Source organism: Neopsephotus bourkii, unplaced genomic scaffold (assembly GCF_033783945.1).
Source record: "Neopsephotus bourkii isolate Nb327-2 ecotype Australia unplaced genomic scaffold, CSIRO-AGI_Nbou_v1 NB_1624, whole genome shotgun sequence".
NCBI lineage: Eukaryota > Metazoa > Chordata > Aves > Psittaciformes > Psittacidae > Neopsephotus > Neopsephotus bourkii.
The window spans coordinates 6,519,930-6,538,767 of record NW_026902099.1 but is presented as its reverse complement, the minus strand read 5'-3'; the positions used below and the strand labels follow the sequence as shown (position 1 = coordinate 6,538,767).

The 18,838-nt window shown below is 40.2% G+C and overlaps 1 protein-coding gene across 2 annotated transcripts in view; it reads left to right on the top strand.

The window, feature by feature from the left end:
- Positions 1-16: 16 nt before the first annotated feature.
- The window catches only part of SPAM1 (sperm adhesion molecule 1), a 28,063-nt gene continuing 9,241 nt past the window's right edge, over positions 17-18,838 (top strand). The window contains exon 1 of one of the 2 annotated variants that reach the window (XM_061372962.1): positions 17-137. The gene's annotated coding sequence lies outside the window, so the exon portion shown is untranslated. Of the gene's footprint in view, positions 138-7,041; positions 7,523-18,838 lie in introns of those variants that run through there. The other variant, XM_061372961.1, reaches the window with a different exon arrangement.

Genomic DNA, 18,838 nt, shown 5'->3' with positions numbered 1-18,838 from the left:
CTAAGTGCCAGCTGTTAATCCAGGGTAATGAGTTAATTTTTAAAGGAAGAACTTGCCATGAGAGGGTTATGCATGCTCCCATAGCTCCCAGATGGATTGCACCTTGCTGGGATATGGAACCCGGTCTGGGAGCAATGGTGAGGATGGTGCCAAGCTATTTTTCTTTCTGAGCTAGTCTCTTGTCATTACCTATTTCACTACATTTTATGACTCCTGCTTCCAGATGGCAATTTATAGCTTAGCTGAATAATAATAATAATAAAAGGTAATTTTTCTCCCTGTTTTGCACATACATTCTATAATTGTGATAAACAATGTGTATCACAGCAAATGTATATTGTGTGCTGCTGAGAGGGCATGGGCAGCACACTAGGCTGATTTTTCCCAGGCGCACTTTTACTTATGGTGGTGCAGAGAAGAGACGGAAGGAATACCAGCTGTTTTCTTCCCTCTCCTGCTACACGACTGGCTGATACACCATGTGTTCATTCATGTGTCTGGTGGAAGGGCAGCTGTCCCAGGCAGATCAGGACAGTATTTGTTAGTGGGTTTCTATGGGGCAGTTCCTTTACTTTGGTTTTCTTTAGCACCTGTTTTTGAAAGTAAATTAATTTAAAAGAGTGGCTCCTTTGCTTGTGAAGTATTTTGAGTCAATCTATGGGTAGTCAATCTATAACAGAAACTACTTTTGAACTGTTTCTTTATGTTATGGGGAGATTAATGAGTGGTTGGTGAAAGCACTCATGAAACCCTCAGGATCTGTTAGCATTCCTCATTTTCTAAAACTAGATTTCTAGCCCCACTGCTGTAACTCACAAAGCCAAAGGGTTTGAATGTGTGTGTGCTTGTATGTATGAACTCCTCAAGCTACTGGTGTCTGCATTTGTTCTCTTTGACTCACCGTTATTAAATCTACCCTGGTTGCTGCTCAAACCCTAATGATGACCATACTGATGTCCTATATTTGTTCTTTATAAAAATAACTTGTCCAGTTTATTACTGCAGCAATTTGATAATAATTGTTTATGTAGTGGACATCTTTAGAGCTAATTTGGTACAGGCGATGCTTTGATTAAACTGTCTAATGCTGTATGCTCTTTGGAAAAGTTACTGATACCGATGTTTTCATTTTCCTTTCTCTCTTTTCCTTTTAAGTAGGCAATTATTAGAATTTATATAATTTTATTAAAAACTAGGCTACACATTCAGTATTCAGTTATGCAGTATCTTGAAGAAAATGTAGATGAGCCTGTAAACTAGACGGTCGATGCCCCAATGGGTCCTTAGCATGTCTTCATCCTGCGCACTAACTTCCAGGTTGGATAATTTTGTGTGATGATATTCACATTGTCCTTTATCACATCCTGAGTAGTGCAATATAGTGCAGAAAGTGCTTCCATTTCCTATGGAGACAAATTGCTTTTCATTTTCTGTGTGAATAACTGACTATTTAGGTCTTGAATTCATCTACATACATTTGATGAACTAATTAGAGACCTGCTCTCGTTAGGTACCATCTGCAGGCAATGGAGAAAGAGGCACTTATGCAGGGTGATTCCTCCCCCCTCACCCACCATTCAGGATCTGAGATAAACTCAAGAGGTTCCTGCAGAGTGAGTTTATGACAACCGCATTCCTAAAGCAGGCACCTCAGCTACATGCATGAAGTTGCCTGGGTAAACTGCACTGTGACATTCAGTCCTTATGACTTTAACCACTTACATGTTATGTCTGTGGACCCAGGTATGTGCCTGTAATTTACTCAGTCATTAGAGGGAGAAGGTATCTCCTGGCAAGGATAAATATACTGGACAGATGTTGTACATAGGTGGGAGGAGTCATGCTCTAGGGGTTTCTGTCTCTTTCTGCCAAAGATAAAGAGTATCTTGAATAACTACCTTGGAGCAGATGCCTAACTTTTATATGGCTGAGAAAAATCCCATTGTAAGTGTTTGTCCTGGGTTCAGCAGTAGCAGTCATGCAGTAGCAGTTATGCAACTGCGTGGCTGACTGGGTTTAAACCATGACAGTGTTAAAGGAAAGTATCATCCCAGCAGCTTAATAGTCATCTTTTATCTTACCCGGTAGGATAAAACAGGCAGCAGGATGCGAGCTTCCCTATAATGTTCTGTGAGTATCATCCAAAGTTATTAAGCTCTGATTTGCCTGAAGAGTTAGAAAACAGCTCAGCCTTCATTGTCATTAACTCAGTTACTTTCAGCTGTACGTCAGACTTTACGACAGAGAGCTTAAGTCATTTTACCAATTTATGTGATGCAGCAGGTAGCCAAGATAGTAACTGGATAGGCTGGAACTGAACTTTCAACTTAGTTGTGATGCCATAATAGCAGAGAAATAAAGTAGATTTAACTGTAGATACTCTGACTCCATTAAGAGAAGGGATGGAGAACAGACCACTATTGTTTCAATTGTGGGTTTCAGGAAGATGTTAATGTTCTCACATCATGATGATCATGATTTGATAACAATGCCTGCAATGAATTTTTAGTAGGCTTTTATATCTCATATTTATAGAGTTTAAAATCCTTTTAAAGTCCTAATAATTCAGTAATCATGTTGCATGCAAGAGTGAACAAGTGGCTGCTATACTGGAAAAGTGCTCACAAGGCTACAAAGACCAGCTATGGACAAGTTGCTCAACATTGGCTTGTGCAGTCTTGTATGAGCTCTGCAGTGCAGAAGCAAGATCAAATATGAGTTTAAAGTTTAACTCATTCTAGTTACTGGCTGCAGCATGAAGAAATTCACATTTCTGGTGTGCTTTTGGTCAGAGAGGACATAAATGATGCACCTAATGACATAGATGAGCCCAAACTTGATGTTTTCATATGGGCAGCTGATAAAATATGGGCTCATATTTGTAAACACAGTCAGTAACTGTGTGTGGTGCAGTGTGTAAGTACCTATCTTGAGACTCTACTAGTTAAAAATTCTAAATTAGCCTTACACTGACTGAGGAGCTTTTAATGCTTATGAACACAAATATGCAGCACCAGAAGCTGGGTGGAGTTTACAGAATTACTTTGGTTCTCATATTTCTACACTGGTTCACGGTAAAAATGTGAGCAGCCTTTAAAAGCTTTATCTAGCAAACAATCCTGCAATGTGCCTCATCTCTTGAATCATAACGTTGCCTGTTGTATCTGCAGCCATCAGGTATTGTGTGTCAACCAAACCAAAGAAAAGAATTCCAAGTCAAAGAGATCTTTTAATACTGCAGAAGTCAAAGAATACAATCCTGAAAGGGTCCTCTGGAAATAAGCTGATTCTCACTTGCTTTCCAAAGTTTATAGGATTAATTATATCTAAAACTTCCTTGAAAGATTTACCAACTGTCCTAGACAAAGTATTCTATTGTTTATCTGCTCTTACTGCTACAAAGGTTTCTAATATTCAGGTTAAGTCCTTTTTTTAGTGTGATTGAGATTCATTAGTCCTTGCCTAACCCCTAGTGGACATGGAGAATATAAGAATGTAACGTTCATCCCTTTTCATTCTTTTCCCATTTCATGCCTATAAAAAATATATTACCATGTTTTCCTAATGATGTCCTTTAGAGAAATATCCTTTATTTCTTCAGTCCTATCTTGCTGCATTTCCTAGACTTCTATTGCTTTCCATGTCCTAATGCATCTTCGTGTTCTGCTCAGTTGATTTCTTTTACCTCAGGACAAATTTTTGCATACGTCTCTATTGAGTTGACTCCAAACTTTTCCCTGGTCATTCCTCCCATATGATAGTTATTTCTTTTGCCTCCTAGGCAGACCTGTAGGCTGTCCGTGCTGTAGGCCATGCTCAGCAAAAAATAAACACTTGTCTGAAATGACATTTAAGCCTCTGTTAGGGTTCTGAGGAGGCTGTGCATGCTGAGCTGGCACATAATTTCAGTTCACATCAACACACACATATGAATATATATGACTTTCTGCAACTTTACCTGTGATGCATTTGTGTGCATGTCACACTAACAGAGTCCTATTACTACATGCCTCTAGCAAACAGGTGACTAATTGGGCAACTGGGCATTTCCATTTGGGGGCTTTTTTACATCTTTTTTTACATTTGTGTATTTTCCTGATCATTTTTCTCTATTTTCTTGGTAGCAAATTACTTCAGCATGATATTTTTTTTTCACATCTAACCACTATGAAAACATTAACAAACAAGAAGCAGCTGTTTTATGCCAAAGGAAAGGTATAAATTAATCTTGTAATTCAAAGGAGTGGCATGTTTTGGATTCATGGCAATTATTTCTCTGGCCCAAAGAAGGAGACACAAATTGAGTCTAAAAAAAGTGTATCAATAGCTCTGGACAAGTTCTTATAAAATGGCCATGAGGTAAGACTCAGATTTCTCCCTCTGTTATGGATAGGTGCTGCACGCTTTACCATTAATCACATTAACAATTCCTCCTGTGCAAAGCTGCATCACATATTTAAGGCAAGATCAGAGCAAGATGTACACTGCCTGACTGTAAATTTATACCTGAGATATCTAGCAGTGTTTTATAGATAATTACATGTTATAAAACTGTTTGGAATAGCAAATAAAAGGTGAACTACTAATCATGGCTGCAGAATGGTTGCATATCCTGTGGTAACTGGAAGTGAGTGACTTCTTTGAAATGGCTTTTGAAAATGAATGAATATTTCCCTAAGCTTTTCTTAAAAAATTAGTATGATAAAATCCCAGTTTAAGAAATAGACTGATTATTTTCTAATCCATTATTAAGTTCCTCTTTTATCTGGGAGCATGTGAACTCAGCTGTAATAAAAGAGGAGAGAAAGAGACTCTTAAGATGTTTTCACTGTTGATACAATAGTTAGAGTAGAATTCCCACATTTTTAGGATTTTCCAAGCTTGAAAGATCTTTTCCTTTTTTCAGTAAATTGATAATTTCCTTTATGTTCAGAGAAACATCTGTCCTGGGTGATTTACTCTGTTTGCTCAATGAAGAAGTAAGAAAATAGCAAAATCCCACCATCTAAAACAATCCTACGTAAAGCTTTTGAACTTATTAATCTCCATCTCGCTCTCATATTCTGTTGGTTTCACAATGACCTGATTACATGCGGCTTTGTTAGCAAGTTCAAACACCTGTACTTGGGGTCTGAGAGACAGAGTCGGAAATAAATGATTCACACTGGCAGGTATTCCAGAAGTTCACCTATCATCTTTACAGAAACAGTTTCCAGCTACAGTCAAGCATAGAAGAAACCCTGATGGTTCTCAAATGACTAGTTGAAAAGTATAAAAATATATCCCCCAGAAATTCTATTTCTGTATTACAGAGAATTAAACTACTGAAAATTAAATGCGGTCTAGACATGAAATTCTCATGGAAAGTGCCATTTCCTAAAGGAACAGCTTTAGGAAACGGCACTAACAATACTGGGCAGTGCCATCCTGAAGTGTAGTATAATTTTTATAATGTACAAAAACATTTTAAGACTCTATAAACACATGAACACTGACAGTGCTGCCCAGAACCACCATTTCACTTGTCATGGGTCTTCCTGAGTTTATTTTGGCACTAGTCTTAATGACTCCAAGTAGTTCTTCTTATGTCTTTAATATGTAGATTGCTAGCCTGGGAAGACACTTACCTTTTCTATGCTACTTTGCAAACCAAATGACTGTTACCTCTGCTACTTTGCAATCCAAATGAACTGCTACTTCTGCAGCTTTCAGAAGTTATTTGAATTCGTTTCACAAGCAGGTGAGGCAGTTCAGAGGCAGTTTATAACACAGACTGTCTTTCAGGCCACATTCCAGCTGTGTTAGGTGTGGGAGCTACCCAGTAAGCAACCTCCTACCCTAGTCCCTGTGAAAACCCTTGGCTTTGTTTTCAATTCAAATTCAGGTAGTCGTCTTCACACAGAACATTTATAACCTACTTTAATTAGCACTTTTCTCAGCAGGCTTAGTAAATTGGTCTTTTTGAAGGTAAGAGACATTGGGACCTGTTTTTTCAAGCATTATAATAAACTGAGATACTGATTTATTTCAATTTTTTTTTTTTCAAAATTACTTTAGAAGTGCATAATGTCTTTGTCAGACTGGATTTAGAATTTCTTGTATAATTGCTCTTAATATGGAAATCACAGGCAAAATTCCCTGGCTCTATCACTCTGACAGGAACAAGTAAGGAACAGCCTCTGGTTGTTTATGCAAGATGGACAGACTATTTCTGGGTAGTTCTAGTTAGAAATGGGTACTAATCTATTTCTGATTTCTGCAGAAGTGATATGCGAGCCAGCAACAGGTAAATAAACAAACAAACACATGGAATTGAGAGAGGCCTCTGGAGCCCTCGAACTTCTGGTAAACAGGGCACAGATTGATCATAACCTTTTACTGCTTTACACTTCAGAACTTCCCTCCAGTGCACACGCAGTTACAGCAAAGCTGTAATGAGTTTTTACTCTCCTTGACTTCACAAGCACAGTTGATGGCAGGGAAAAAAAACAAGCAGACTCAGCAGAGAAGTTTTGAATGCTCAGGAGAAAGAGGTAATTTAACTGCAAGAAGGTCTCAGAAGTAGAAAATCCTTGAGATCAAAGTCCAAATCAAGTTCAATACATGCAAAGGTGAAAAGAACAAAACCCTCCCAATCAAACACGCTGTAAATTACTGCTGGATGGGAACTGTTTGATAAAACTATTCTTTTTTTTTTTTTCTTTCCAAAAATGCCAGTCTGTTAAAAAATAAAATAGAAAAAAAAGAAACCAAAGGACCAGCAGAAACCAGCAGGGAATACAGGGTTCTCCAACTCATGTGAGTCCACATTGTGAAATAGAAAAATAGTGTTTTGCATAGTAGGAAACATGTACTTGCAGCAGAAGAGGCACTGCTGCAGTTCAGAGCCTGCTGGGTTCAGGTAACATCCAGCTGAAGGAGATTTTGGCTGCAGAATGCTGCCTGTGTCTGTGTTACCTGTTTCTGCTGCACATGCAGAGAGCTTCTAACTGAGAGATGGGAGGGCAAGAGGGAATTGCAGCACCTTCAGTCACCCCAGCCAGAGCTCATTTCCGAGCCCTCTCCTTCCTCCTCTCTTGTCTGCCTCCTTTTACACAACATGTTGCAAAGCAATAGCCAGGAACCAAGCCTTGTCTCTTGTGAGCCTGGCATTTGTCTTTGCTTGGGGCAGTGTTATGTCCCTGAGTTTGGGGTGAAGGTCAACGTTATATACCAAAGCTGGTTTATTCCTGGACAGTATCGTATGTCATATTTTCATTGTTCTCTCATGGACTATGGTTAATGCAAACATCAGTATTTTAGGAAAATATGGGTGGAGAACATTAACATGGATTTTGCATGTCTACCACATCAATGAAATCCAGGTGGATTACATTGCCATAACAGAAAAGAAAGGTTCTGGCCCATGAGACACGTTCTGCACACAAAAATGAAGTCTGGATAAGAACAAGAAGCAGGATTTCCTGGGATCCAGTGGTCCTGGTATCCTAAATGGAATGATTTCAGAGTACAGGGAAGACTGGTAAGTGCTCCTTGTACTATCCAGTGTTTACAATGGCAAGGATGCAGGGTGGTGCAGTTCCTTTTCTATGCTGTCGTGGTGACTATGTGTGCTTCTCTCTCTTCTCTCCACATGTAATTTGAACCTATGTGGAAAAGAACGTTTTCTAGACATCCACATCAGTGTACATGAATAGGGCAGTGGGCTTACTCTTGCTAAAGGCACAATCCCAAATATCATTGTATTAGTGAATGTGAGCTCATTGGTATAGATCCGCACAGATGCACCAGAGCTACGTTCACTGCATGTGTTTTCACAGTTGAGAATATGGGATTAGATAAACTTCAGAAGCATCCTGTGCTACTGCTGTTGGTTTAAGCTGGAACTTAGTTTCACGAACCTTTTTGCACTTGGGCTGGGTGAGGGAGGGTGTCTCATTACTCTTTGATTAAAGCTGCTGCTTTCAATATGTACACAGGACACACAGAAATGCATCTTTCTTAACACAAAACCATTTCACTCAGATTGCTTTTAGCTTTCCCATTTGAAGATAAAACTTGAAAAGTGCCTTGGCGTAGATTGACATAAAAGACAAGGAGACATAAAAGGCAATCAGGTAAATAAGAAAATTCTTATTTACTAATTTTTACAGGGCCTATTGTCATGGCAGCTCAGCAAGGGATTAGGAAGATTAAAATGTAAATTAGATCTGTCATTATCAAAACTGAGTTTGTTATTCAGAATTGTAGGGGAAAAAAATAAAGGCAAAAGAGCCTTCTGTGTTGCCTTTAAAAGCTTAGATCTGAATCCTGGAAGGCACTGAGTACAAGCCACATGGCAGGAGGCCTCCCAGGGGAGAGCTGTGCTGCCCATGGCAGGATTCCTTTAGCTGGCACAGAGGGGCACAAGTCAGAGGTAGCCTTGCATATGCAACTGTGCCAGAGCAGGAAAAATAACAGTAATAATATAAAAAAAGTAAGATTTACAGATTCTCTAGCACTGAAGTGGCTCCATCAAACAAAAGAGAACAGAGGTGATAGTTGCTTATGATGGCTCACCTCTGTGGGTAGCTGAACCTTCCACCAAATGGGGGATCTTGGTCAAGTTAAGCCATGGTTCTCCAAAAAGCAGTTTGAATCTATAGGCTGGAGTTGACAGATATATAGAAAATCTTGGCTAAAGAGGTGGTAAACTGTAATAGAGTCATATCAAAATGGTGAAAACAAATCTCAGGTGTGCATAGGGCATGCCAAACATACATGGTGCTGTCAAAACTACTGGTGTGACGTCAGCTCTCACAGCTTAACTGCAAGGGGTGTAACACTGCCTGGGTCTGGCTGAGGGCAATGCACAGCAACATCAAGAATCCTGGGAGGGAGTTAGGGAAGTCAGCCCCATATTGTGAAGGGGCGAAGGAAAAGAGCATCCTGAGGGATGTGAATTGGAAGGCAGGCTCTGTCCCATGGGCATGGTGGGTGAGCATACTATGGAGTAGGTCTCTCTGCCTTGGGGATGTGGAGATTAAGATGGGCGCTTTGGAGAAATGAAGGTTGGAGGTGGGGATATCCCAAACTGTGCTGGGACAGAGAAAAAGAACAGGACCACTGTGGAGGGTGGGCTTAGAAGAAGGGGATATGGGGTGTGCAGAGAAGGATCTGACAGGCGTGACTGAGGTTCACAGGATAGCTGCAGAGAAACAGGTTACAGCTGCATTAATACCTTGTTTTGCTGAGAGATGAAGAAGTGCAGGGAGGCAGGATTCATCTCAGTGGAACCAGACTGGCAGGAGAGCAGGTGATGCGAGGGGAGAAGGGAAGGGAGATACCACATCTTCAGCTGAGCCCCCTGCCTCCTTTCACTCCATTCCCTTAGCCTTACACAAAATCACAGTGTTGAGTTTTGCCACTAATTAATAATGGGATCAATTCCTCAATGCTTTGTTCTTGGGGCAGCAGAGTTCAATTTTTCCTACACTGCTGAGAACCTTTGGACCATTTCTGCCTTTGCACCTTAACACAAGTTTTTTTTATTATTATTTGTAGCATTCAATGGTATCAACTGGGTGGTATTTTCATCTTTTTATCAGCTTCTCTTCCCATCTGGGATGACACCGCCTCTCCTTTCAGCTGCCAGCTGTGGCTCCTGTAATTTTTCACCTCCTGCTGCCCCACAGCCAGCAGGAGCACCTTCTAATTTGTATTATATCAAATGGAAGTGAGGAGCCACCCAACAGCCATACTATTATGGCTTAGAGGAGCACAGTAACATTTAGCACCAGGTTATTGGGTTGAATCCAGCTCATTCAGTAGCGACTAAATATTGTCAGTGCCTGCTGATGGGCTGGCAGCTGTGGGGCGTGATACTGGTGGCTTTTCTCCAGTTGCTAATGGACAGATGTCCACATCATAAGAATAGAAATAAAACTAACGCCTTTGCTGGCAGGCTCAGCGGGGGCACTGAGGCTGTTCTTAACGCTGAGCTCTCTAACCCACAGAGAAGACTGAGAGGACTGGGTGAATAATCTGCAGATCACCCACCTGCTGGGTGTGTTTTGGGGATGGGAGCCTTCTGTATCAGTGACTGCAGGTCTTGTTTTGGAAGAAATAGTCTGATGATAGAAGCCACAGGAGATGTTGCTGGAATGAACTGAAATGGAAGTCTTGAGACTGAAACCGATTCCAAAGACAAGACTGGTTTTATGTCGAGGAAGAAAAGGAACAGTTTTTAAATTGCTATATTACAACTATAACAGAGGGGCCACAGCTCAAATCGGCTCTAACCCGTGGCACTGCCTGCCATCCCACTGCTCTGGGAACCCCTCAACACAAACTACAGCATGAGCATAGTCAGAGCTATGAGTTTAACAACAGCGGACGATTGTTTAATTATCTTTATCTGGGGGTTAACAAACTCATCAACACCTGCAAAGGATGCTCTCCTGGTCCTGCCTGAATCTCTGTGGGAGCAGGAAGCTGGCTCAGTGTGTCTCAGTTCAGTGATCTCCAGGCACAGCAGCCTTGCCACTTGCTCACTAGTGAAGGATCTCCTCCTACGATCGCGTGTCCTGCGCAGCGCGGATGCAGTGCCTGGGGGTACTCAACGCTCCGGCCATGCAGGACACAGTTTTGCTTACTCCTCACCCCATTTCTGCATAGCCGTTACTCAAAGCACCACTGCGTCAAAAAGCAAAATTAAGTCAAACTATAAAACAGTTCTTACTTTAGGAAAAAAATAACTCATTCAAAGCATTTTTTTCAGTAGACTATAAAACACGGTGTAAAACCTCTGACAGGTAATGTGTTGTTATACCACTTACTGCAATCAGCTGTGACAGGAAACACCTTTAATCAACTACCCTATAATTATGCTAAGGCTTTCACCAAATACAAATCCCAATTGGCTGGGCCAGAGCCCTGCCCTTCCAGACAGGAATAATTATTTTGTCCACTCACTTGATCATTCACTCCAGCAAGTCCTGACCTGTAGAACCGTGTAGGTGAGTATTTACTGCTTATTTTTATGTTGCTTACATTTTTACTGTTTTGAAATGTAAATCTCAGCCAAGGAAGGTAAATTTCAGTAGGACTTACCAGAAAAGTTGTCAGGAATTGTGAGGTGTAACAACCACTATCCTGAGCCATGTATGGTGCTACCACCCCATTATCTCTCAGACTGTTTTAACTTATTTGCAAAGCAAAGGATACACCGAACCATCGCACACACAGCAGATTACCTATAAGCTGCAGATATGTAGCTCTTGGAGGTATTGAGTAAAACCTGTGTCTCCATACCAACAAAATTGCTAAAGCAACCTAAAAACTTGAAAGAGGTCCTATTTAAAGTAAGATTGTTAGCATACAGTGTGTGGGAATAGAGTTCACTTAGAAGTAAAAGTAGGGATATTTTTGGTTTTTAGGAGTCTACTGGTATAAACTTCTGCCTGGGGAAGTTTAATAAGAAGTTACTTGTCCCTAGTGAATGCTTCTAGTCAGGGGTGAAAGAAAATACACCTGATTGTTTTCAGCCTTTCAACAACTCGGGGAAATGATACGTTGCACTGTAATAGTTATTTTCTATGTGGAGCCACAGGTGGCTAAGGCAATCCACAAAATATCCGAGGTAAGAGGTTTGAGTCAGAGTTGCTCATAAGCAATGGAGCACACAATGGCACAGCTCGCACAGCTGCAGGTTGGCATGGGTCTCTGCTGAAGCCAAGGAGAAACCTGAGAGAGGGTAAGCACCAGGCCTGAATGGCACACATTGTCCCAGCTCCCCTGGCAAGTGGTCTGCAGTCACTCTCTCAACGCGATAGATGTTGAGGTCTCTTACCCTCTAGACTTCATTGTGGCTCTCAGCCTTGCTGTTTAGTCAAAATGTGTAAAGGTATGTAGGTTACTTCAGGTAGAAGAAGACCTGGTGAGGAGGTCAGGTATCCCTGCTGTTCGTAAGGACTGCACCAGCTTGGCCTCCCTAGCAGTGGTAGGTCCAAAGAAAAAGAAATTGCTGTTGGCTCAGAGCCACAAGCCTCTGCTTTCAGCTCCCTCTCTGTAAATCCTTTTCCTTAGGCTTTCTCCAAGGCTTATGTTAATGTGCTTGCTCCGGCAGGTCCAACTGTGCTCCTTTCTTCTTTTCAATTGAAACTGTTAATTCTCTGCATAACTGTCTCTGAAAACAGTGCTAGATAATGCTAATGACTCCTTTATAAATCACCAGTGTTCTGCATAGCTTTGTACTCACCTTCGCTTTGAGCCTTTGACATCTGCTTACCCATCTCTCTTGCTTATCTCCAGGGATGGGTGGTAATTACATTGGCTCCTCAGTATTAGTAAGCTTATCAAAATAACAAAAGGCTATGAGGACTGTGAAGAAACAGCAGGTGAAAAGGGACACAGTAGGAAAGAGAAATTATCTCTGAGAGAAGGTGCATTTCTTCACTGGGGTTTCGTTTTTTTCCCCCGATTGTATTTATTTATACATAGTTGTGTGGAAGAAAGGAGTATGGAATGAATTACAGTCCCAGGAGAGGAAGTTTAGAAAGGGAGAGCATTCAGGCATAGCACTACAGAACTTGAAACACATACTGTGAAGACAGATGTTGCCGTGCAAACTGGTACTGAGGTTAATGATACATATTTATTTCCAAGGATAATTCCCTTTGAGGACCCCCCCCTCCCGTTGCTCTAGCTATGAAGCATTGCTACTGAAAACCCAGGAACAAGTCGATCCATGGAGGCTGGGTTTACTCCAGGGGTATATCTGCTCCCCTGCTTTTAAAAGGGAGCACCACTATCATTTGTTCTTGAAAGAACCGAACCAGTTTCACATTCAGAGCTGGCTGCTGTGTTAATTTTAATGCTGCTTTACTTCCAAGAATTAAGCAAAAGCCTGCTCTCTCTTCCTCAGGTGTTCTCCAGAGCAATCTTACCTCTTTCAAAGACGCAGCTGCTTTTGTACAATGTAGATCATTTTACCATATTAATCCCTAGACCAGGGTAATGATTCGGCTGGGGGAAAATATATTTCTAACACAGATGTGAAATGCAATCTGCTTTGTCCAAACATGGGTTGAAGTTATTTCTGTGCTGCATGAAGGCTTAGAAGAAAAGAACACTGTATATTTTTATGTTCAGTTCAGACTTCTGGTTTTCAAAATAATATTCCCATGGGAGATAATGATCATACATGTTAATAGCATATTATAATCCTCCATAGTATGAGCTCCCTGTGATATTGCCTACACTTGCAGGTAACATTGTCATGTTTGGAAGAGCACACTGATAAGATCTAGTAAAGGAAACCTGTTCTTGTACTGTAACTCCAAGTACACAGTGATCTGCATGACAGCTCTTTGCAAAAATTGCTCTCCAATAGAGTTTTAAGTAATACTGGAATTCAGATATTGCTGAAAAAAAACCTCTGACACTGGACATCTTGGGTCAAATTTCAAAGCATTATCCTGATGAAATTATTCAAAGATTATTTGATTTACTCAGTCGATGTCCCCAGTGGGGGTTGGACCAGATAACCTTTAAAGGGCCCTTCTAACCCGAACCATTCTATGCTTCTACGGAAATTTGTCTACAGCTTTGTCAAGTTGTCAGATGAAGAACAGGTTGAACATAAAGGCTCAACCAAAGAAAATCAGGATTGGATTTTTTGTTTGGTTGTTTTGCGGCTTTTTTGGAAGGCTTCTAATTAGAATTATTCAAGAGGGTTCAATGTAATACAGTGAAAAATATTTGACTAATTACAAACCAAAGAAAACCACTAGTTGCTTTTAAAAACTGGTCTGTGATTTGCTCTATTCTGCATTAGAGTTGTAGTAGTGTAGTGCAGAAATGTGATACAAATATACTCTCAGGTTGATCTGTACTCTAATTAGCTGTAAGCTAATTGATATTAATGGTAGATATGATTTTAAAAAATACTATATTGTCTAGTAATGCATATTTCTTGCTGCAAAAAATGTTTGGACTTGTTTTGCCATAAAGCACTAGAAATTTAGCTGACAGTGAATGTTTTGCAGAATAACCTTCATGAGATGGAATACTCTGCAAAGTGACATGCTGGAGTCTTTTATCTTGTTTGCAATTTCTCTGCAATGGAACTGGCAGGACTCAGACTCTGTAATGACAAGCCTAAGTATGCAGAGTACAGCAAAGGAAATTTTCCAAATACTCTTGGAAATGTGTTCAGGCAGTTTATTTGGCTAACTTGCTAAAAATTAGAACATCAGTAAACAAATCATTAGGGTATTAAGAATTTTTATGAAATTGAGAATTAGAACTTGCAAGAGAAAAAGAAACCAAGAAAGAAGAAGATAGTATTTCCTAACATTTGAAACTAGTCATGGAACACTGCAGTAGTCATTGTAAGACTATAAGACAAAAATAATCGGGATACATTAGTAAAAACATATCATGGACTCGTTTAAATAATTGAATGGCAATTTGACTAAATCTTTTGTATATACATCTTTAAAGGGGGGCTGTCTATAACCTGGATGCGTAGCTCCTGACCTTTACATCATTGGCTTATTTTGATGTCTTCCACAGGCAACAGTCAGGCATGCCATCACAGAAATCTGTTTAGAGGTTTTATCAGACTTCAGGTCCTCGCACACTCATTGCCCTGTACTAGGAAACAGAACTCAAGAATGGGAGTAAGCAATGATGAAAGAGGTGGTTTGGCAGTTCTTGATGATAAGGACAGCCACAACACTGGGGTGTAGTTTGACAACCATGTCTTAAATCAGACATGCTGGCTAAACTAGCCAGTTTTGCTGGTTTGTGTACTTAGTCATAAAACCCCCTTCCTTTCTCTTCTTTTGGCTGAGGTATTTTAAATCTGAACAATTCATTATGTGGCCTCAAAAACAGTTGCCCTAACCCAACTGAGAAGATTACAGTGAAATGAAGGTGGAGTTTAGGAACCACTGTCAAAAGTAAGTGCTTAGAAAATTCTAATTTCACAGAGAAGTGCAGCTTAAATGCATTCATAACAATGAGGTTACTTCATAACAATGAGGTTACATCCTGCTATGCAAAGACCATCCTTCCCATTTAATGTCTCATCGGGTTAAACTTCCCATCAGGTGTGCAGCACTGATGGCTCATACTCCCAGAGGAGGACCTTCATTCTGAGGAGCACCCTATTCCTCACAGATATTAATGTTATCATCGCAACATCAGTGTGTGTTTGGGTTAATTGAATATCAGTGACTTCTCTTTTAGAAATGCCAAAATGGCCCAAGGAGGGAATGCAATATAACTAGAGGGTTATTCTGCATTTCCTCTGTGGTTGTGTCATGACTACGAAACCTCTTTGCAAGGAACAAACAGCCTCTAGCCCAAGGACTGCACCTCATAAAATAAATAAATATATAGCAGGGTTTAAACCCTCTCCAAGCTGAAGTTCCAGCAGTGATACTGTTCTCTTCATCCAGAAGAAGGATTCTGCTTCAAGTTCCAAGTTTGTTAACACTAATTTAACATATCCTTAGTCCATTTCTCAGATCCTAGGAGTCTATTCTACTTCTCCTTAGGATTTGATCAGTTCTGATCTGTTCACAGAAGCTGGAGTCTTTAGATATCTTTCACAACTTTGTTTTCATAGCCTTCAAGATGAAGGAAGATATAAAGCAACTTGACCAAATAACTTACAAAGTTACACTGTCCAGTACCATGTTTTTTCTGTATTGTTGGAAATTATTTTTATACTAACATAATTAGTGTTTATATGAAAATGAAAGAATAGGGACTAAATCCTCAATATTCTGGTCCCATCTGTGTATTTGACCATTGCACCACAGCTTTAGAAGGATTTAAAGACTTAGATTCTTCTGCCCTATCAAAAAAAAAAAAAACAAACCACAAACCAAACCCAAAACAAACCAGTTCCACATGCCAACTCCTGAATTCATATTTTCCTTGGCACAGGAGAAAAGCCCAACCAATTTTTGCATCTGTATTTTCTGTTACTATTTTCTGTTACTAATTAATAGGCAGCAACACATTGTGTGCAATGCAAGAAACAGTCAATAAGCATTTAAACTATGTCATTTATAACCCAAAATTATACTGATAACTTGGGCTTAAAAGTATTTCTACATGCTATTGTTCAACCAGATACCATAGCTCAGTAACACCCATCTTCTCCCTCAGAAGTCATGAGGAGCACCACTGCTTCCTCAGCATTCAAACTAAACCAGGGAAACTGAGATTCCATGGTTTTGGCTTTTTTTTTTTTTTTTCTTGAAATCTGAGCAATGTGGTTAAGATTTATTGAAATCACAGTGTCAGATACTGGTTGTACTTATTGGCTTAAGTTTATTTGTAATGTTAGGTCTGACTTCACTAAGCAATGTCTAATCATTTCAAGGCTAAACATGGACTCTTATGTCTAATTTTCATTTAAAAAAAGCCCAAACCTGAATCCTTCTAATGTTTAGTGGCACTTCTTGAATATAAGCCAAATAACATAATGATTATTTGATGGGATACATCATCTGGTTGTGGTGCATAACATTTGTGTGAAGTCCAAAGGTATGTATAGTATTCCTCTCCCTTTTATTTTCTGTCTGTGGCCAAGTGGGGCACTTTTTTTCAGGGTCCCCTGGCATATATGACTGACTAGCTACCAAAATACAGGCACACACTTGCTGTACTTTCAATTGTGTGTTTCTGCAGTGCAGTTCATGCTGCAAAAAATGATGAAATAATTAAACCATGAAAATTAATATGATTTCCTCTAATACTTAACCTTTACAAATGCCAAATTTGGGAAAATAAAGCAGAAGCTATTTCCTTAGACAAAGGGCATTTAGATCCATCAGTATGTACTTCTAGTCAGGTAGTCCCAGAGCAATTAGTGTTAATATATTGTAAAGATATTGACTTTTTGACAAAAAGGATGGCTTTATGACTCAGCTCATTCAGGCCGATGCTCAAGAAGACCAAAAAGAACAACATCTATCAGAGCTGTCATTGTTAGGTGGGGCTACAGGCAATCCTTTTAACTGGAAATTATTGCATACAATAATGTATTAATTTATACCCTGCAGAGCATATTACAGCAAGATTTGGAGAAGCACCATTTCCCAACAATCAGTTAAATCAAATTTTGCAACATTAGCCAAAAATAAATATGTTCTAGCTAAACCAGCAAATACAGGATTCAAAACAATGCTTTCCTCTTTCCCTCTACATCAAATCAGCATATTGCTGAAATCCACTCATAAAAAAAGCCTGTAGGAAAAAAGAATAAAATGTGTGTCCTGCAGTTTTCTGACTTTGGGTGCAAGAAATCTTTTATAACCAGAGCCAGGGGCAGAGTAAAAGCTGAACCAGTACCACAGCTCCTTTCTGAGGTTATCCCACTTTGTTAGGACAAAACCAATCCCATGAAGGATCGCTGTCCTGGCAAATGCCAGTATATCTCAGCTCTCTATGTGTGATACTATTATTCCATTTTAATAAGATGTATTTACATAAGTAGAAAATACTTTCCCTCAGAATTTCAGTATGGATTTCTTTTAGTTTGTTATTGAAGTCTCAGTCTGTACCATCTTGGGAAATGTCACTTTGGATAAAACAGCAAAGAGTGAGCAAGGGGAAATGCTTTGTTGAACCTTACAGTTACAAACAGGGAGGGTGAAGGTTGGAGGCAGTCTTGGCTGCAGTGATTATGCAATGGTGAAGTTCAGGGTCCCCAAAAGAGGCAAATGGCAAGATCACAACCACTGATTTCAGGAGAGCACACTGATGTCTTTAGGCATCAGCTTGGAAGAATCGCATGGAAGACAGCCCTAGAAAGATGGATCCAGGAGCTGATTGACTTTCAAGAATCACCTTTTCCAAGCTCAAAAATGGTCCACATGTAGGAAATCAAGAAAAAGCAGGAGGATCGCCTGACAAAACTTGGACATAAAAAGGAAGAACACGTGAATGGTAAGCAAGGACAAGTGAACTGGGAGGAATAGACACTGTCTGAGGTGTAAGGGTTGGATTAAGAAAGCCTAAGCCCACTTGGAGTTGAGTCTGGGCAGAGATGTTAAGGGCAACATGAAGGGCTCTACATGTCTGTCAGCAGCAGCAGATGTGGGCCCAACACTGAATGGGGCAGGCAGGAGGTCCAGTGGCAAAGGACTTGGAAGAGGCAGAGGTACTAAATGGCTTTACCACCGCAGTCCTTTCTGGAATGAAAAAATGAGTGGTGGAGGGAAGACTTGCCTTCACTGGAGGAGGATCAGGTTAGGGAACACCTGAACAGACTGGACATACACAAGTCTATGGGGCATGACTTCATGTGTCTATGAGAAGCTGTATGTGTTGAATTGTCTGCCTGATGTCATTGGAAGGCCATTTGTGATAATCTTTGAAAGGCCATGGTTATTGAGTGAGGATTCTGAGAACTGCAAGAAAACAAATTTCACTCATCTTAAAAAAAGCCAAAAAAAGGAGATCCAAAGAACTATAGGCTGGTCAGCCCAGCCCCACCTCAATCCCTGGGAGGCTGACAGAGCAAATAATTCTGGAAAACATTCCCGAACATTAAGCACAAAATGTGATTGGAAGTAGTCAGCATGTATTAAGAAAGAGGAAATCATTCCTGCCCAACCCAACAGCCTTCTACAAAGAGATGACTGGCTTTATGAACAAAGGAAGAGCAGATGATATTGGTTTTATTGCAGATTCTGTTGATTTTAGCAAGACTTTCAACGCTGTCTCTTGTAACATTTTCAATGATGAAGTACAAGCTAGATAAATGGATGGTGAAACTGAAAACTTGCTGAACTGCCAAGCTCAAAGGGCTGTGATCAGTGCCAGGAAGTCCAGC